Source organism: Chiloscyllium plagiosum, unplaced genomic scaffold (assembly GCF_037043375.1).
Source record: "Chiloscyllium plagiosum isolate Xiang-an unplaced genomic scaffold, Cpla_swu_hap1 HiC_scaffold_19, whole genome shotgun sequence".
Taxonomy (NCBI): Eukaryota; Metazoa; Chordata; class Chondrichthyes; order Orectolobiformes; family Hemiscylliidae; genus Chiloscyllium; species Chiloscyllium plagiosum.
Genome location: NW_028270157.1, coordinates 7,329,554 through 7,351,071, shown reverse-complemented (window position 1 = coordinate 7,351,071; position 21,518 = coordinate 7,329,554). Strand labels below are relative to the sequence as shown.

Here is a 21,518-nt window from a genome sequence, read left to right as displayed (position 1 = left end):
CTCCCCTTTCTAAAGCTTCCACATCTTTCCTATAATGAGGTGACCAGAATTGAACACAGTATTCCAAGTGTGGTCTAACCAGGACTCTAGATCTGCAGCAAAATCTCACTGCTTTTAAACTCAATCCTCCTGCTCATGAAAGCTAACACACATGTTGTCTTAACAACCCTATCGACCTAGCTGGCAGCTTTGAGGGATCTGTGGACATGGACCCCAAGATCCCTCTGTTCCTCCACACTGCCAAGAATCCTGCCTTTACCCTGTATTCTGCATTCAAATTTGACCTTCCAAATTGTACTACGTTAGCCAATCTTAAGTCTTCCGGCATCTCACCTGTGACTATCGATGATACAAATATCTCAGATTGGGGGGGCGCAGCAATCACTCCCCTAGCTTCCCAAACAGTTTTAGGGTACATCTGATCAGGTCCTGGGGATTTATCCACTTTGATGTTTTTTAAGACACCCATTACCACCACCTCTGTAATATGGACATTTTTTTCAAGATATCACCATCTATTTCCCCACATTCAATATCTTCCATGTCCTTCTCCACAGTAAGCACTGATGCAAAATACTTGTTTAGTATCTTCTCCCATATCCTACGATTCCACATACAGGCTGCCTCGCTGATTTTTGAGAGGCCCTATTCTCTTGCTTGTTACCCTTTGAAGGAATTTCAATGATTTCTTACCTCTCCTAGTCATCTGAAATGACATCAGTATACGCTCTCAGCATGTCTTCCTAAAGTTGGTACTAGGTGTGTTGGCATGGAAAGAGATGGGCAGCAGATAGGATTTATGTTGGCATGTGAACTGTAAAGGCCATAGGGTATATAAGGTGGCACAGAGGTTACAAAGGATTATCATGGATTGGTAAATTGACATCGAATGGGATATGGGGAATGAGTTGAGGTGCTGGTGAGAGCAGGAGGGATGTCTTGTGTTGTCAACGGCATTTTTTAAAAAAAAATTGACTTGTCCTGGAGCCCCAAGACCAGCTTTCTGACCAGTTTGCCTCTGGAACTGACAGCCTTTTGGACTCTTTCAAGTTGGCTTGGCCTGGCCTGGCCTGGCCCGTTTTATGAAGCTAGCCATGTGTGTTTGCTCCATGAATGGAGTTTGGAAATGTGGGTGGTTGTTTTTTTTTAGAAAGGCTAACTTTATAGATCGGGGACAAAACCCACAGCCTTAGTGAGTTTTATGTCTGACACTTGAGTTGACTTGAAAGCTACAGATGTCAATCTTGAGTTACGCTGGCATTGGAGTACTAGACGTGAAGGATACCTGAAAATATTTCTGTACGTGAAATAAAATCCACAATCTATGATTGATAAAGTATAAAATAAAAAAAGTCACAAAGTAGTTGTGCTAGACAAAGCTCACTTCTGAGTCTAAGTGTGGCACTGGAAAAAGCACAGCAGGTCATGCAGTATCTGAGGAGCAGGAGAGTTGACCATAACAGTTGTGATGCTCAAATGATTAAATGAATCCTTGGCAAAAGGCCAGGTGGTGCACCTCACTTTAAATAAAAATTGTACTGTTTCACACTTTACCACCATTTTATTTATATGACCACTAAAATACTACAATAATTTGTTAAAATAAAAGCAGAACACTGCAGGTGCTGGCAATCTGGAAAAAGCACAGAATGCTAGAAAATCCCAGCAGATCTGGTACCATTTGTGGAGAGAGAAACAATGTTTTGAGTCCAGTGTGACTTTTCAGAATTAAAACACTGCCCCACAAATTATTGCAGAAGTCACATAGCAATTAAATGTATAATTTTAACAAATTATTGTAGTATTTTAGTGGTCATATAAATAAAATGGTGGTAAAGTGTGAAACAGTACAATTTTTTTCCTGTTGTTCAGTAATTAGTGTGCTCGTGCATGTTGATCTGCCAACAAATATATCCTTAAACTCCATTTCTAAACATCCCATGTCTTTTTTAATTACTTGCTGTACCTCCATGTGAACATCATGATTAATGTGCAAATGCTCAACTTGCTCTACTGCAGCATGCCAAGCTACTAAATATTCTATTTTATCTGACATTTTGCTCTCTGCTAAATTTTTGCTCATCCACTTAATTTATCTATATTCCTTTACTAACTCTTTTTGAATCTCTTTGCAACTTGCTTTCCTAGCTCCTTGCGTCATAGCCAAATTTGATGATAGATGAAGTGACTGACTAAGTCATTAGTGTTTGAGCAAAATAGCTAAGATGACAGCATTGATTGCTGTGGCACTCCCCTTGTTAATCATTTTGATAATTATCCTTTTATCCCAACTGTTTTCTATTAGTTCATGAATCTTTCCATGCTGGTACATCACTTCGACCACTGAATTGTGCAGTTACTTGTGCAGTAACTTATTAATGGGGCAGAACACTGACCCCAACACAGTTTGGGGGAAGTCTGTCTTGATGGTACAGCTTCCAATTTACCCAATACTAGTGCTACTATTCCATGAATCCACATCTGTTTTTCCTCACCAATCTTTGATCCACACATTCACTTCTCTGGTTAGTCTTATCCAATGCCATTTTGCTAATGAATTGGTTATTAATTTTAGGTCATCACCTTTTGTGGTTCCACCTTTTAATTTAGTACATAGTGTTTTACAAAAAAATTCTTTCTCCTTGCCATACAGTTTTTAAAGGCAAAAATAAAAAGACACCTTACTTGTACCAGCCACTGCTGGTTGTGGAAACCATTCTAACTGCCTGATTAACTGCTACCTCTGGATTCTAAAGCGGCTGCCAGAGGCACAGTCCCAAACTAGGTCCATCAAAATTCTTAAGTGAGGAAAAAAAATTGCCAGAAGAGAAGGAAAAGAGTTTCTGTTCTGAAGCAGGGCCACGCTGGCACAGTCATGTTCTACCACAAGTGTCATCAACTCCTCTGTGAACTAGAACTTGGAGTACAGGTCGTTCTGTAACATGTGTTTCGTTAACATCAATTGATGAATTGGGGACACTTTCTGAAGTGCAAAGATTTATAGCTGTATTGGTTACAATGTGATTCTGGCCCCGTTAGTTTAAACGTTGCTGCTATTACACAATTTTCTTATAACATGGGATTGCACAAGAATCGGACTGTCGCATTATTGTAGAACTGACTGTATATTGCTGGAAGGCTTCTAACCTGAGCTGCTTCAGCAAACGTCATTCTATCTCTTCCAGTGAGATGCAGATCACCATTCACTTCCTGTTAGCCAACACAATCTCTAAAAGAAGAGGCAATTGCTGAATTTACCAGTTGCAAATATATTGCAGGTCTCTGTCTCTGCATTTCTTTTTGAATTCTGTCCTCGATATTACCGTCCTCACCCAAATGCACCATTGTCTACATATCTGCATTACATTTGATTTGTAACCTGTGCTGTTCTACCAGAACCCTTATACCGAACATTAGCTTGGTACACCACGAATTGATGTTTCTATGTTGCAAGAAATTCCATTCTAAAATTACCTTCTTTTTCTGCTTCTACTATCACTTCCTCAGATGAGACTTAGCTAGTAACAGGGCCCTTGCAATGTATGTCATAACCTGAAACAGGACCATCCCATATTTGGGGTCAAGGATAATTCACACATGAGGGGGAGCAGCAAGCAACTGCCCAGTCCTTCATGCTTAAATTTGCACAACATGTGGGAATTCAATTAATGAGCAATAAGACTTCTCAATCCCTTTCCAGGAGCCTACAAACATAAAATACAATTGAAGAGGCTACTTCAAAAGTGCATTTAAATTAAAAATAGGACCTGTGGAGAGATGTGTCTCAAGGAGGTCCATCACTGCCAGATTTAACACTCTTAAATATTCTCCAGGAAGTAATGATGGTGAACTTTGCATTGCTCATTGTAGTTTGTTCAAAACATCTTGCATCATGCCAAGCACAAGGCTGTGTTCCTATCAAAATAATCACTGCCTTTTACAATAATCACTCTTCTGGTTTAATCTCCCATCTTTGCACATTCAAATCAGTGAATTAGGACATAAAGTCATACAGCATGGATTAGTTGGACCAATCTCCAAAACTAAGCTAGTCCCACTTGCCTGCATTGCCCTATCATACTTAGAAGTCACAGTCTTCACCTGACAAAGGAGCAGTGCTCCGGAAGCTTGTGATTTCAAATAAACCTGTTGGACTACAGCCTGGTGACGTGTGACTTCTGATTTTGTCCACCCACTCCAATACTGGCACCTCCGCATCTTTCCTCTTCAAGTACTTATCCAAATGTTTTTTAAATGTTGTAACTGTACCTACATCCGCCACTTCCTCTGGCAATTCAATACACTCATGAACTGTACAGTTTTTTTTTAAAAAGTTGCCCCTCATGTCCTTTCTAAAACTTCTTCCTCTCCTTAAAAATATGCCCCTCGTAGTTCTATAAGTGTCTGTAAGGTAACCCCGCAACTTCCTCTGCTCCAGTGAAAAATGTCCACAGTCTATCTAGCTTATTTTTATAACTCACTAACCATTTCCAGCAACATCCTGTTATGCATTTTCTGAACCCTCTCCAATTTAATAATATCCTTCCCATATCAGGGCAACCAGAAAATACCTCACCAATGTCTTGTAAAACGTCAATGTGACATCTCAAGTCATACTCAGTGGTCTGAGCAATGGTATGCAGGTGTACCTGGTTCACAGCTAGCAGAGTAATCAACCGTCAAATTTGTCTTGGCCATGCAAGCACACTTCACTTCCCTCAACCTCGAAGGAAAGGACAGTGCTCGGCTCCTTTTACTCCACGATCAAGTGCTGCTTTACATTCCTCTTCACTCAGCTCTGTGCCTCCAGTATTAAATGCAAAATACTCTGGTTATTTTACCTTCAAAATCAATGTATGCCTGCAAGGTCACCCCTGAATGAAATGAACTTGAGTAATTCCTAACCAGCACAAAGTTGTTTCCAGATACCTGAAATAGAAAATTGCCCAAAGTAAAAAGTGGAAGTTGAAATCATTTCAGAGGACCTCTCATTAGAGAGAGGTGACTGGTGGTAGGTTAAAACTGAGGGTCTTTCATTTCAAGTAAGGGGCATCATTAAGGAGGTCATTATGGGAATTGAACCCATTGGCCAGTCTGAAATTGAACAAGTTAGTTCAGTTGGCTGCAGAGCTGGTTTTTGATGCCAAATTTTCATAGAAGGTCGCAATCTCATTCTCAGATTGAGGAACAGGTGAGTCCTTTAAATAGCATTCCTGTAAAACCCTTGCTGGTTGTTAGTGCTAGGCAGACTAGTTTCATGAAAGAGTCCGGAATCTGCAGTCTTTTTAAAAGGGGGTAGAAAACCTATGTCTGCATTTATGTTTGAGTACTGTAATTTGTTGGAAATTAATTGAGACTTGAACCCTGTTGACCTTTGTGAAAAGCAAAAAATGTCAAGTTATTAGCTAAAGACACATTGTGTTCTTGTGCAAACACTTGAACAAACTACAAATGTAAATCAACAGTTTATAAAATTGTTGTTTGTGTTTAAGTATCAGTGAAACTTCTGCGGCCTATTTGTGGTATAATGGTAGTGTCTATACCCCTCTACCAAGAAGCTCAGTTTTAAGTCCCACCTATTCCAGAGCTATGTAATAACACTTCTGAACAGTTTGATTAGAAAAATAGGTTAAATAAACAAATCAGCAATAGTTATTCAGTTTAACACGAGCAGCCATGTCAACAACTTGTTCAGCATGCATAAAGTAGTCATTTTAGTTCTGACAGCAAAACCTACTGACATACAAACATGCTTTTACATTCCATTTTTTCTAGCATAGCACAGTGCTTCTCAAACTTTCTTTCCCACTATGATGCCCATTTAAGGACTTGAATGTTTTCACAACACCTTGTTGAGTAGTTGGGTTGGGGAGAGAAGACTTATGAGAGCAGGAGAAAGGTATCAGGTGTCGGAACTCATGGCCCCAAAATTTCAGCTGTCAGTTTTCCCAACAAGCATTTCAGAAAATGGATGTAAGTTTGCTCACAGAGTTGGAAGGTTTGTTTTCAGACGTTTCATCACTATATTAGGTAACATCATCGGTGAGCCTCCAGTGAAGCACTGGTGTTACAGCCGACTTTCTATTTATGTGTTTAGGTGGGGTTGGTGATGCTTTACATTCCAACTTGGGTTGGTGATGTCATTTAATTTTCTTTTTCTCGGGGTGATAGATGGGATCCAAATCGATGTGTTTGTTGGAAGAGTTCCGGTTGGAATGCCATTAGCGTATTGAGCCCTTAGGTGTTAGCAAGTTTTGAGAAGACTTACAGCTCAGGTTGAGGTTCTGGATGTAAGTTTGCTCACTGAACTGGAAGGTTTGTTTTCAGACATTTCATCACCATAGTAGGTAACATCATCAGTGAGCCTCCGATGAAGCACTGATGTTGTGGCCTAAATGTCTTCAAATACCTAAATGTCTTAAATACAAACCTCCCCTTAACATCCCACTAGCCAAAAGAATAGCGGAGAAAATCGGCTGCAGAATGCTCAGCCAAATGATTAACAATGCCCACAACAGACTCCGTAAATACAATCGGGAAATTTTGTGACAAAAATACTTTACTAACTAAGGTGACAGACTGTACCGTGCCTGCCTATTCACAATGAGCCATTGGCATTAGACAGTGGCAAACACAGAAAACAAAAAAAAACTAGCCCTGCAGGAACAAGTAGACAAGCTCACAAAGTAACAACACAGAAGCATGGATAAAAAAATTACCTGACTGACCCTTAACAGACATTGAAAAGAGGATTAAATTACAACTTCCGTTATGAGGACAAGACTGTGGAAAGGATACGGAAGCTATAGACTGTGGGGAAATAGATGATGATATCTTGCAAAATGTCCATATTACAGAGGAGGAAGTGCTGGATGTCTTGAAACGGGTAAAGGTGGATAAATCCCCAGGACCTGATCAGGTATACCCGAGAACTCTGTGGGAAACTAGAGAAGTGATTGCTGGGCCTCTTGCTGAGATATTTGTATCATCGATAGTCACAGGTGAGGTGCCAGAAGACTGGAGGTTGGCTAACGTGGTGCCACTGCTTAAGAAGGGTGGTAAGGACAAGCCAGGGAACTATAGACCACTGAGCCTGACGTCGGTGGTGGGCAAGTTGTTGGAGAATATCCTGAGAGACAGGATGTACATATATTGGAAAGGCAAGGACTGATTAGGGATAGTCTGCATGGCTTTATGTGTGGGAAATCATGTTTCACAAACTTGATTGAGGATTTTGAGGAAGTAACAGAGGATTGATGAGGGCAGAGCGGTAGTTGTGATCTATATGGACTTCAGTATGGCGTTCGATAAGGTTCCCCATGGAAGACTGATTAGCAAGGTTATATCTCACGGAATACAGGAATAGTGGGCGGCACGGTGGCACAGTGGTTAACACTGCTGCCTCACAGCGCCAGAGACCCGGGTTCAATTCCCAACTCAGGCGACTGACTGTGTGGAGTTTGCACGTTTTCCCCGTGTCTGCGTGGGTTTCCTCCGGGTGCTCCGGTTTGCATGTCAGGTGAATTGGCCATGCTAAATTGCCCGTAGTGTTAGGTAAAGGGGTAAATGTAGGGGTATGGGTGGGTTGTGCTTCGGCGGGTCGGTGTGGACTTGTTGGGCCGAAGGGCCTGTTTCCACACTGTAAGTAATCTAATCTAATCTAATCTAATCTAAACTAGCCATTTGGATACAGAACTGGCTCAAAGGGAAAAGACAGAGGGTGGTGGTGGAGGGTTGTTTTTCAGAGTGGAGGGCGCTGTGACCAGTGGAGTGCCACAAGGATCGGTGCTTGGTCCTCTACTTTTTGTCATTTATATAAATGATTTGGATACAAGTATTAGAGGTGCAGTTAGTAAATTTGCAGATGACAGCAAAATTGGAGGTGTAGTGGACAGCGAAGAGGGTTACCTCACATTACAGCAGGATCTTGACCAGATGGAGTTTAATTCAGATAAATGCGAGGTGCTGCATTTTGGGAAAGCAAATCTTAGCAGGACTTATACACCTCACAGACTTTGAGGACTTATGCACCTTAATGGTAAGGTCCTAGGGAGTGTTGCTGAACAAAGAGTCCTTGGAGTGCAGGTTCATAGCTCCTTGAAAGTGGAGTCGCAGGTAGGTAGGATAGTGAAGAAGGCGTTTGGTATACTTTCCTTTATTGGTCAGAGTATTGAGTACAGGAGTTGGGAGGTCATGTTGCGGCTGTACAGGACATTGGTTAGGCCACTGTTGGAATATTGCATGCAATTCTGGTCTCCTTCCTATCGGAAAGATGTTGTGAAACTTGAAAGGGATCACAAAAGATGTTGCCCTGGATGTTGCCAGGGTTGGAGGATTTCAGCTAAAGGGAGAGGCTGAACAGGATGGGGCTGTTTTCCCTGGAGCGTCAGAGGCTGAGGGGTGACCTTATAGAGGTTTACAAAATTATGAGGGGCATGGATAGGGGAAATAGGCCAAGTCTTTTCCCTGGGGAGTGCAGAACTAGAGGGCATAGGTTTAGGGTGAGAGGGGAAAGATATAAGAGACCTAAAGGGCAGATTTTTCACACAGAGGGTGGTATGGGTATGGAATGAGCTGGCAGAGGAAGTGGTGGAGGCTGGTACAATTGCAACATTTTAGAGGCATTTGGATGGGTATATGAATAGGAAGGGTTTGGAGGGATATGGGCCAGGTGCTGGCCGGTGGGACTAGATTGGGTTGGGATATCTAGTCGGCAGGGATAGGTTGGACTGAAGGGTCTGTTTTCATGATGTACATCTCTGTGACCATATAAAGGCAATATGCAAAACAAATGTCATTTACAAAATACCTTGCAAGAACTGTAACAAGCACTACATTGGACAAACAGACAGAAAACTATCCACCAGGATATATGAACATAACTAACCACAAAAAAACATGACCCACTATCACTGGTATTTTTACATACAGATGAGGAAGGATACCACTTTGACTAGGACACACATCCATCCTAGGACAAGCAGAGACACGCACAAGAATTCCTAGAAGCATGACATTCCAACCAGATCTTTATCAACAAACACATTCATTTGGATCCCATCTATCACCTTCTGAGAAAAAGACCAGGAAATGACATCACCAACCCAAGAAAACTTAAACATATAAATAGAAAGCAGGCCGTAACACCAGTGCTTCACTGGAGGCTCACTGATGATGTTACCTAGTATGGTGACGGAAAATCTGAAAATGCACCTTCCAACTCAGTGAGCAAACTTACATCCAGAGCCTCAACCTGAGCTATAAGTCTTCTCAAAACTCGCTAACAGCTAGGGGTGCAATACGCTAATGGCATTCCTTACCTAGTATGGTGACGAAATGTCTGAAAATGAACCTTCCAGGTCAGTGAGCAAACTTACATCCAGAATGTCAACCTGAGCTATAAGTCTTCTCAAAACTTGCTAATATCTAGGGGCTCAATACGCTAATGGCATTCCAACCAGAACTACTTCAACAAACACATCAATTTGGATCCCATCTATCACCCCCTGTGAAAAAGAACAGGAAATGACATCACCAACCCAAGAAAATCTAAACATAAATAGAAAGCGGGGTGTAACACCAGTGCTTCACTGGAGGCTCACTGATGATGTTACTTAATATAGTGATGAAACATCTGAAAACAAACCTTCCAACTCAGCGAGCAAACTTACATCCAGAACCTCAACCTGAGCTATAATCTTCTCCAAGCTCACTATTTCAGAAAATGTCTGCCCTTAATTTATCAGAAAGACTACATTCAAACAAACATTCTAAAAGAAAGAAAAAAACAAACCAGGTTCCAGTATGTAACAAGAACTACTGTTTGTTACAATAAATTCATTCTGATCACAGTTAAATAGCTGTGAACTACTAACTTGTGACGCTACTAGTTAAAACTTGAACCTCCTTTTAAAATACCTATATACACATACAGCTAGACAGAGACAACCAAGAAAATATTGGTTTCATGGATGGAGAGAATGAAAATAGGAATGGTAAATCAATAGGACCAATCCACAGGAGAAAAATACCACACATTTGTACAAAATGGAAAATGTAGTGGGAACATACACTGCAAAATTCAAAATTATTATCCAATCAACTCATCCAGTTGCATTTTGTAATGAGCATTCAGCCTTTTTAATCTAACCAGTGAATACGACTCTACTTTGTGATGCACTGACAAAAACCTGCTGGGTAGAATGTATATAGAATCCCTAGTGTGGAAACAGGCCCAACACGTCTACACTGACCCTCTGAAGAGTAACCCATTCCCCTACCCTAGTACTCCATATTTACCCCTTACTAATGCACTTATTGTACAAGCCCTTGAACATAATGGGCAATTTAGTATGGCTAGTTCATCTAACCTGCACATCTTTGGACTGTGGGAGGAACCCGGAGGAAACCCACGCAGGCAAAGGGAGAATGAGCAAACTCCACACAGACAGTCGCCCAAGGCTGGAATCGAACCCAGGTCCCTGGTGCTGTGAGGCACTGCGAACCACTGTGCTGCCCACAATGAATGTTTTTATTCATTTCCAGTTGATAATTTAGACTGTCTTGTGTTAGCTTGTGACATTGTTCCTTGATTTACTACCTATCTCCAATCTGTGACCATCTCTGCTGTGTTTCCTTTTTCAGACTTGTGATTTCAAGGTCCCATTTACAGTTGAAATGGCTGAGCATAGGACATTTGGTGCGAAGTGAACAAAAATGGTTGATTGTGGACTTTCTTTCACCGTACGTTTATACCAAGCAGGCGATTACCAAAATGTCAGAAGAATTGTTGCCAATGGGACAATGGAGTTGGTGATGGTGGCATTCAAACAGGCATTCGCTCACAGTCTAATGTCTGCCTGCTTTTTGCCAGTGGTCAGCTGGTTTATGTCATCACTGGCTCACTGATATGCACTAGTTTGATGTGCTTTGTACTCCTGACTTTCATGTACCTGGCATGCAGACAGGTCTATGCCAGCTACCTTAGGGAGAGGATGGAAACAGATATGGCAGATATAGAGGGACATTACCTGAAACCACCTGGAGCTGGCTTCTGGGTAGCAGTGGAGGAAGAGGGCAACAGGGTGGTGGGTACAGTGGGAGTTAAGATGGAGCCTGGGCACCCATACTCTTGCCAGCTGTTCCGACTTTTTGTAGATCAGCGTTTCCGTCGGCACGGACTAGGCAGGAGGCTGACCCAAAAGATCCTGGATTTTGCTAAGGGCTATGGTTACAGAGTCTGCCTCTTGAAGACCACTAGTGTGGAAAAATATGCCCCTCATCTCAGTTCAAAATGGCCTATCCTGTGTCCTGAGACAATTCTGGACCATCACATCCACTTCCTCCCCCTCCCCACCTCATGCCAAGGAGAATATCCCCACGTCTATTAAACCTGATCAAAGATCTTACACATTTCAATTAGATCCCCTGTCATTCATCTAAGCTTCTGTGGGTACAGACACAGTTGAGCCAATCTGTCTTCATACAACAAACTGATCATCCCAGAAATCAATCTGGTGGACATTCACTGTGATACCTCTATGGAAAGTATATAGTTTCTTGAGTAAGATCATCAAAACTACACACAGTACTCTAGGTGTGGTCTCACCAAGGCTCTGGCCACCTGCTTAAGACAACCTTGCTCCTCTATTCAAACCCTCATGCCATGAAAAACAAAAAAAAACACTTTCCTTCCTCACTATTTACTGTATGTGTATTCTTGCTCAAGTTGTAGGAAAGTAGTGTTTCCTTTGGCCATTCATATCCCAATAACTTCTGTCTTTTTGTTCTACAACGAGGAAGCATTGAAAGGAACCTATAGCAAGGTGGGTCATATGTAGACTTGTTTGGTATGGAGGGATTACTGCTGGGATCAGATGAGAGAGGAAGGTCTTGAGGGATTGCACATGTGGGTGAGAGATCAGTAGGGAGTGAAGGTTTGGGAAGCAGGCTGGAGACTGGGTGTGGGAGGAGTCTGCAGGAATGTTGGCGGCAAGAAAAACTTTGGAAAGGTGTGAAAGGAGTTTGGATTGGATGGAGGTGGGGTCTCTTTCACTGAGTCAAAACAACACAGAAAAAAAGTCATTTAGCCCATCCAGTCCTTGACATCTCTGTGGAGCAAACAAATCAGTCCCGTTCCAACACCCAATCTTTGTAGGCCTGCAAATTTGTTTGCCTCGAGTGTCAATTCCATTTCCTTTTAAAATCATTCATCCTCTCCACCTCTGTCAGCATTCATTACCATTCACCACTACACTTTTGTTTCACATTTTCCCTGCTTTTCTAAATCAAAACCTTATAACTGTGTTCCTAATTCTTTGCGCCATCAGCCAATGGGAGCAAGTTCAAACTTGAACAAAAAAGCTGACTACTAGAGATAAGGTGACAGTGACTGCACTTGACATCAAGGCTACATTTAGTCAAGTCTAGCATTAAAGAGCCCCAGTAAAATTGGATTCAGTGGGAATTGGAGAGGGGGTCTCTGTTAGTTAGAGTCATACTTGGCATATAGGAAGGTGGTTTGGTTGTTGGAGGTCAGTCATCTCTGCTCAAGGACATCTCTGTAAGTGTTCTTTCGCTGGTGTCCTAGGCCCAACCATCTTCCGCTGCTTCATTAATGACTCCTCTGTTGCAAGGTGTGACAATGCTGCTTGAACAAAGTTATGTTTGTCCTGGTTATTTTTCAGAGAGATTGTAAATGAGTTCGAAATGAGTTGAATAGTTTTAGGGCCAATTTGGTTATAACTAACAGATACTGCCTCAGAAAAAGGGTTTTAATTTTTTAAAAAACATTTGTACAATGAAAGGGGAGTGACCAATTCTCTCAGCTCAGCCTTTTTTTCTGCTTTGGTTTTAGCACTGTAGAGTTAAAAAAGCTGCTTTAACCAAAGAAGCAGGTCTCGACTGATACTCTTTCTCTGACTTCTCCCCAGCATTTGATTTTGCTTCTTGTGCCAAGGGGTGTATAGGGGGATTGTGGCAAGTAGTTAGTACAGCATCATTAAGTTGGGATAATCTGTTGGGTTTTCGGATAGGTTAAGTTAATTGGTATTCTATTCACTTTTGTTTGTGTTTCATTCAGTAATCTTGTGAAAAAATTCTGTTTTGTTTAAAACTAAGTGGTTTGACCAGCTGCATCCCTCCTGGAATATCCACTGTATACCTGCTTAAAATAACTAGCAAAATTAGGGTTTGGCCTACTTTCCTGAAAGGTTTTGAGGGGGTCTGGCCTGGTCCATAACAAAAGTCAGAAGTAGAGATGTTCACCATTGTGCAATAAATCAATGTTCAACACAACTTACAATCATCAGAGACTGAAGTAGTGCATGTCCAATATAGCAAGACCTGAACAACATCCACCCTTGGGCTAAAAAAATGGTATGTAACATTTTCATCACACAAATTCAAGATAATGGCCTTTAAAATAAGACACAATCTAATCACTGCCAATTACCATCACTGAATCCTCCACTATCAGCATTCTATAAGACCATAAGACATAGGAGTGGAAGCAAGGCCATTCGGCCTATCGAGTCCACTCTGCCATGTAATCATGGTTTATGGACTTTTGAATTCCATTTATCCACACTCTACCTGTAGCCCTTAATTCCCCACGAGATCAAGAATTTATCAATCTCTGCCTTGAAGACACCCAACGTCCTGGCCTCCACTACACTCCGTGGCAATGAATTCCACAGGTCCACCAGTCTCTGACTGAAGGAATGTCTCCTCATTTCTGTTCTAAATTGAGTGCCTCTAATTTTAAGGCTGTGCCCACAGGTCCTAGTCTCCCCACCTAACAGAAACAACTTCCCTGCGTCTACCGTTTCTTAGCCATGCGTTATCTTCTAAGTTTCTACTAGATCTCCCCTCAACCTTCTAAACGCTAATGAATACAATCCCAGGATCCTCAGCCAATCATCATATTTTAGGCTTACCATTCTGGGATCATCCATGTGAATCTCCGCTGGACACACTCCAGTGCCAGTTTGTCCTTTCTGAGGTGTAGGGCCCAGACTTGGACACAGTATTCTAAATGGGGCCTAACCAGAGCTTTATAAAGTCTCAGTAGCACATAGCTGCATTTATATTCCAACCCTCTTGAGATAAATGACAACATTACATTTGCTTTCTTAATCATGGACTCAGTTGAAACTTTATTGCTGGAACAGCACAGCAGGTCAGGCAGCATCCAGGGAACAGGAGATTCGACGTTTCGGGCACAGGCCCTTCTTCAGGAATGAGCAGAGAGTGTTCAGCAGGAGAAGATAAAAGGTAGGGAGGAGGGACTTGGAGGAGGGGAGTTGGAAATGTGATAGGTGGAAAGAGGTCAAGGTGAGGGTGATAGGTCGGAGTAGGATGGAGGCGGAGAGGTCAAGAAGAAGACTGCAGGTCAGGAAGGCGGTGCCGGGCTGGAAGGATCCGGCTGAGACAAGGTGGGGGGAGGGGGGATGAAGAAACTGGTGAAGTCCAAGTTCATCCCCTGCGGTTGGAGGGTTCCCAGTCGGAAGATAAGACGCTCCTCCTCCGACCGTCGGGTTGTTGTGGTTTGGCGGTGGATGAGTCCAATGACCTGCATATCCTCGGTGGAGTGGGAGGGGGAGTTGAAATGCTGTGCCACAGGTTGGTTGGGTTGGTTCGTCCGGGTGGCCCAGAGGTGCTCTCTGAATCGCTCCGCAAGTAGGCGGCCTGTCTCCCCAATATAGAGGAGGCCACACCGGCTGCAGCGGATGCAGTAGATGATGTGGGTGGAGGTGCAGGTGAATCTGTGGCGGATATGGAAGTTTCCCTTGGGGCCTTGGAGAGAAGTGAGGGGGGAGGTGTGGGCGCACGTGTTGCACCTCCTGCGGTTGCAAGGGAAGGTGCCGGGAGTGGTGGTTGGGTCGGTGGGGGGTGTGGATCTGACAAGGGAGTCGCGGAGGGAGTGGTCTCTACGGAAAGCTGATAGGGGAGGGGAGGGAAATGGACTCAACCTGCAAATCAACCTTTAGCGAAACCTGGACCAGCACTCCCACATCCCTTTGTAATTTTCTCGAGAGTTTAGAAAATAGTCTATGCCTGTATTCTTTTTTCCAAAGTGCAAGACCTCACACTTGCTCACGTTGAATTTCATTAGCCATTTCCTGGACCACTCTCCTAAACTGTCTAAATCTTTCTGCAGCCACTCCACCTCCTCGGCGAACTTCGCCAAATTGCCCCGTCCCTTCATCTAGATCATTAATATATAAAGTGAACAGCTGCGGCTCCAATTCTGAACCCTGCGGGTCACCACTTGTCACCAGCTACCATTCTGAAAAAGAACCTTTTATCCCAGCTCTCTGCCTTCTGTCAGACAACCAATCCTCAATCCACGCCAGTAGCTCACCTGAAACACCACGGGTCCTCACCTTACTCAGCAGCCTCCCATGAGGCACCTTATCAGAGGCCTTTTGGAAGTCTAGATAGATAACATCCACTGGATTTCCCTCGTCTAACCTACTTGTTACCTCTTAAAAGAATTCTAACAGGTTTATCAGACATGACCTCCCCTTACTAAATTCATGCTGATTTGTTCTGATCCGACCCTGCACTTTAAAGAATTTAGAAATCTCATCCTTAACGATTGGTTCTAAAATTTTACCTACAACCAAGGTTAGGCTAATCGGCCTATAATCTTCCACCTTTTGTCTTGATCCTTTCTTGAATAAGGGGGTTACAACAGCGATTTTCCAATCATCTGGGGCTTTCCCTGACTCCTGTGATTTTTGAAAGATTACAGTGGTCCCCCGCTATTTCCTCAGCCACCTCTCTCAGAACAGGAGATTTATCGATTTTTAGACCTTTCTAGTACTTTCTCTTTTGTAATGGCTACCATGCTCAACACTGCCCTCTGACTCTCTTTAATTGTTGGGATATTATGTCTTCCACTGTGAAGACTGACACAAAGTACTTATTAAGTTCTTCAGTTATTTCCTTATCTCCCAGCAGTAGTCTTCCAGCATCAATTTGGAGCGGCACAATTTCTATTTTTGCCTCTTGTTTGTTTCTTATATATTGAAAGATACATTTACTATCATTTCTAATATTACTTGCTAGCTTACCTTCATATTTGATCCTCTCCTTCCTTATTTCTTTCTTTGTTATCTCTGTTTGTTTTTGTAGTCTTCCCAATCTTCTGATTTCCCAGTGCTCTTGGCAACTTTATAAGCTCTATCTTTCTCTTTGATACATTTCCTGACTTCCTTTGTCAGCCATGGCTGTACAACCCCTCCCTGGAAATTCTTTCTTTTCTTTGGGATGAACCTCTGTACTGTGTCCTCAATTACACCCAGAAACTTCTTCCATTGTTGCTCTACTGTCTTCCCCACTAGGCTCTGCTTCCAGTCAATTTTCGTCAGTTCCTCTCTCATGCCCCTGTAATTACCTTTATTTAACTGTAACACTATTACATTCGATTTTGCCTTCTTTCTTTCAAACTGCAGACTGAACGCCATCATATTATGATCGCTGTCTCATAAGTGTTCCCTTACTTCAAGATCTTTTATAAAATCTGGCTCACTACATAGAACTAAGTCCAAAGTAGCCTGTTCCCTTGTGGGCTCCATCACAAGCTGTTCCAAAAGGTATCCTGTAAGCATTCCTTGAATTCCCTTTGGATCCACTGGCAACATTATTCACCCAGTCCACCTGCATTCTGGGGGTTACCATTCATCCGAAGCTGAACTGGACTAGCCAAATGACTACAGTGGCTACAAGAGCAGCTCATATAACTCCCACAGCTTAGCTAACATCTACAAGACACAAGTCAGGCATGTGATGGAATACTCCCAACTTCCTGGATGAGTAGGCTGTAACAACACTGGACACCATCCAGGACAAAGTAGTGCGCTTTATTGGCACTCCATCCACACCCTTCTCCGATGCTTAATAACAGTAGTGTGTACCATCTACAAGGTACACTATTGAAATTTACACGGCTCCTTAGACAGCGCCTTCCTAACCAATGCCACTTCCATCTAGAAGGACGAGAGCAGCAGAAATGTGGAAACCACCAGCTTCTGTTCACCTTCAAACTAGTTATCCATATTTCTTCAGTTATTGGCATTGTGGGTCCACCTACAACAAAGAGACTGCTGTAGTTCAAGAAGGCAATTTACCACCATATTCTCAAGGGCACCAAGGAATGGCCAATTAATGCTGGCCCAGCCAGCAATGCCTGGGTCTCACAGGTGAGTTTTTAAAAAAAAAAAAGACTTTTCCTACCTTCATATTTGTGTATACCTCTTATAAAATCTACCCATGACCTCATTTACTCCAAGGAGGCCAATCCAGTCTAACTTTAAAGCTAAAATTCCTTACCCCAGGAACCACTCTTGTAAATCTCCTCTGGTACTCTCTAAGAGCCTCGCATCTTTCCTAAAGAAGGTAAGTAGAACTGGATGTAGTCCTCTGTTTGTGATCCACTTCGACCTTTATTAAGGTTCTGCACAACAACTTTTGTTTGAAATATCTCTATTTGTGGAAACAAATGGATGGAGGAGGAGGGTTTGCCTTGTTAGTAAGAAAGAAAATTACATAGGTTTAGGGTGAGAAGAGAAAAATTTAAAAGGCACCTAAGGGGCAACTTTTTTATGCAGAGGGTAATGTGTATGGAATGAGCTGCCAGAGGAAGTAGTGGAGATTGGTAGAATTATAACATTTAAAAGGCATCTGGATGGGTATGTAAATAGGAAGGGTTTAGAAGGATATGGGCCAAGTGCTGACAAATGGGACTACATTAGTTTAGGATACCTGTCAAGGACGCATTGGACTGAAGGGTCTGTTTCTATACTGTACATCTCTATGACTCTAAATGATACAGAGTCAGAAGCCGTAGAATCTGTGTTGTAGAGTTGAAGGACAGCAAAGGAATAAAGACTCTGATGGGAGTTAAGTACAGGCCTCCTTATAGTATTCAGGATGTGTGCAGACAATAAGTCATGAATTTGCAGAATGTCTTTGAGATTTTTTTCTTGGAGCAGTTTGTGACAGAGCCCATTAGAGAAATTCTGGATTGTTGATGTGTAATGAGGCAGACTTGATTAGGGAGCTTAGGTAAGGAACCCTAGGGGACAGTGACCATAATATGATAGAATCCACCCTGCAGTTTGAGAGGGACAAGCTGGAATCAGATGAATTGGTATTATAATTGAGTAAAGGTAACTATAAAAACATGAGGGAAGAGCTGGCCAGAGTTGATGGGAAAGGAGCCTGGTAGGTAAGACAGTTGAATAGTAATGGCAGGGAGTAATTCAGAAGGCACAGCAAAAATTCATCCCAAGGAAGAAGAATTTTTTAGTCAAAGGAATAGTGAAGTTAAGGCTGACAAGGGAAGTTAAGGCCAGCATAAAAGGAAAAGCATACATTCTAGTGAAGTATGGTGAGAAACCAGAAGATTAGGAAGTCTTTAAAAACCAACAAAGGACACATATAAAAGCATTAAGGAGGGAGAAGGTGAAACATGAGAGTAGCTAGTAATATAAAAGAAGGTTGTATGAGTTTTGCTTAGGTTCATAAAAGATAAGAGAGAAGCAAGAGTAAACATTGAAAAATGAGGCTGGCGAAGTAATGGGGAACAAAGAAATGGCTGAGGAATTGAATAGTTACTTTATGTCAGTCCTCATGCAAGATACCAGTAACACACCAGAACTTCAAGAGATGAAGAAGGGCTTATGCCCGAAACGTCGATTCTCCTGTTCCCTGGATGCTGCCTGACCTGCTGCGCTTTTCCAGCAACACATTTCCAGCTCAGAACTTCAAGAGAGTCAGGGGTAGAGATGAGTGTAGTAGCCATCACTAAGGAGAAGGTTCTGGGAAGCTGAAAAGTATGAAGGTGGATAAATAACCAGGACCAGATCGAATACACCTCAAGAAACTGAAGGAGATAGCTGAGGAGATTGTGGAGGCATTGTTAGTGATCTTCAAGAGCCACTGGAGTCTGGGAGGGTCCACAGATTTGCAAAAAAGGCTAGTGTAATATTTCTGCTTACGAAGGAAAGGAAGCAGAAGGTAAGAAGCTATAGGTCACTTAGCATGACTTTGAACATTGGTAAGATTTTAGAATCCATTATTAAAGATGAGATTGCGGAGTAATCTTGGAAGTGCATGGTAAAACGGATGAGTTAGCACAGCTTCATCAAGGGGAGGTCATGCCTGATAAATCTGTTAGAATTCTTTGAGGATGTAACAATCAAGTTCAACAAAGGAGAGCCAGTGGCTATGATATTTTTGGATTTCCAGAAGGCCTTTAGCAAGGTGACACACAAGAAGCTGCTAAATAAGAGCCACAGTGTTAGGGACAAGGTGCTGGCATCGGTAGAGGATTGGCTAACTGGCAGAAGGCACTGAGTGGGATAAAGGGGTCTTTTTCATGATGGCAGCCAATGACTACCGGAGTTCTGCAGGGGTCAGTATTGGGACCATAATTATTATCATTGTATATTAATGATCTGGATGAAGGAACTGAGAGTTTTGTTGTTAAGTTTACAGATGACACAAAGAATGTTGGAGGGGTGGTAATGTTGAAGTAGGGAGGCTGCAGAAGGATTTGGACAGGCTATGAGAGTGGGCAAAAAAGGTATGGAGTACTGTGTAAGAAAATGTGACGGTCTGCACTTTGGTAGGAAAAACAGAAGTGTAGACTATTTCCTAAACAGGGCAAAGTTTTGCAAATTTGAAGCACAAAGGGACTCGAGTCCGAGTTCAGGATTCTCTTAAAATTAACATGCAGGTTCAGGTGGCAGTTAGGAAGGCAAATGCAATGCTATCATTCATTTTGTGAGGGCTGGAATACAACAGCAGTGATGTACTGCTTGAGCTGTACGGGGCTGTGATCAGACAGCATTTGGACCATTGTGTGCAATTTTGAGCCTTGCATCTAGGTTGCTGGCATCGGAGCAGGTCCACAGGTGTTTTACAAGAATGACTCTGTGGATGAAGGGATTGTCACTTGAAGAGTGGTTGAAGTCTCTTCATCTGTACTCCATGCAGTTTAGAAGAATGAGATGGAATCTCATTGAAACCTACAGAATACTGAAATGCCCGGATTGCGAGGATGTGGAGAAGATGTTTCTACGAGAAAGACAGATTAGGACCCAGGGGCACAGCCTCAAAGTGAAGGAATGACCCCTTAGAACTGAAATCAGGAATTTCTTCAGTCAGAGGGTGGTGAATCTGTGGAAACCATTGCCGCAGAAGGCTTTGAAGGCCAAGTGTATTTAAGACAGAGATAGGTAATTTCTTGATTACAACGGGGATCATAATTTACAGGGAAAAGGCAGGAGAATGCAGTTTAAAACATATCAGCCAGGATTGAATAGAAGAGCAGACTGGATGGGCTAAATGGTCAAATCATGCTCCAATACCTCATGGTCCATTCCTGTACCCCTACAATATGAAATATCTGCAGTTCTCCAATTGCTGCATGTTGAGCTTGCTAAGTTTAATCACTTCATCATTGGTGGTCATGTCCCAGCTTCCTTTGTCCTATGCACTAGAATTTCTCCCTGAACTCCCATCTTTACTTTCTCAAGACACTTTTCTTTAATATTTGTATTATGCTAATGGAACTGTGTATATAAAATTTTAGATTCTGCTTGAGCACAATACACTCTATATGACTTCCTGCTATATCGTATTCTTCTTTTGGATTGTGAACCAAAATCGGAAAGGACTGTTTTAAACACAATACCATGGAAGGAGTGGCTATATTTTTTTATAAAAGCAAGTTACTAAAACTCATCGTGAGTCATATTTACGTTGTTGCTTTGTTCAAGAAGGGGGATACATGTCTGTGATACATCCATAGTGTCAGTGCATGTGTCGAGCATGCTTTACCCAGTGACAGATTGTTGATTAATTTGTGCAGGTGCATAGCTTTTGTCTGAACAATGAAAAGACTGAAGCCTCCAGACTGCAAAAAAGACAAGGCTGTGTGCATCTTCTCTCTTGCTCTAGCTCTCGCTGCCTCTCACACAGGGACTTGAACAATGCAAAAGGGACACCCCATCCAATCACATAGACTGATGTTGTTGAACTGTCTTGCACCAATATTTTTTTCTCCATCCAAAATCTCCATGCTTTTTTGTGACATTGTCAGTGTGTATGCATTGGAGTTAGATAAAGGAGATACATCTTAAGCTGGCAGAATTATAAATAGATAACTCATTTTACTTTCCTCTGGTTAGAATTGATTTTTTCGGAATAAATAGAACTTTCTTGTTAATTAAAGAAACCAGGTCAGTGTTTTCTGTTAACTTGAGTTCATCAGATACATTGAGAAATTTTGAGTAATTTGATTAAATCTTTACCTCTTGTGATGATGCCTGGAGAAGTGGAGCTCGAGCATCAGACCATTTCTCAAATAGATTGTGACACTCCTGGTAGGGTTACGAGATGTACAATATCAATTGTTTCCTGTTTCTCTTTTTAGTATGGTGTTAATCATGTATCACAATCGCATGAATAAAGTCATTCATTTCTTGACGTGCATGAGTCCAGCA

The 21,518-nt window shown here is 42.2% G+C and overlaps 2 long non-coding RNA genes and 1 pseudogene across 2 annotated transcripts in view; all 3 read left to right on the top strand.

Annotated features, from left to right (window-relative positions):
• LOC122559322 (uncharacterized) overlaps positions 1-21,518 on the top strand; it is a 153,160-nt gene that overhangs the window by 56,620 nt on the left and 75,022 nt on the right. The gene's annotated exons all lie outside the window — the stretch shown is intronic.
• On the top strand, positions 9,669-11,390 carry LOC148146710 (N-acetyltransferase 8-like; annotated as a pseudogene).
• Positions 14,963-21,501, top strand: LOC122559323 (uncharacterized). Its single transcript, XR_006314396.2, has 2 exons — positions 14,963-17,207; positions 20,885-21,501. It is a non-coding gene; the product is annotated as an uncharacterized LOC122559323 (long non-coding RNA).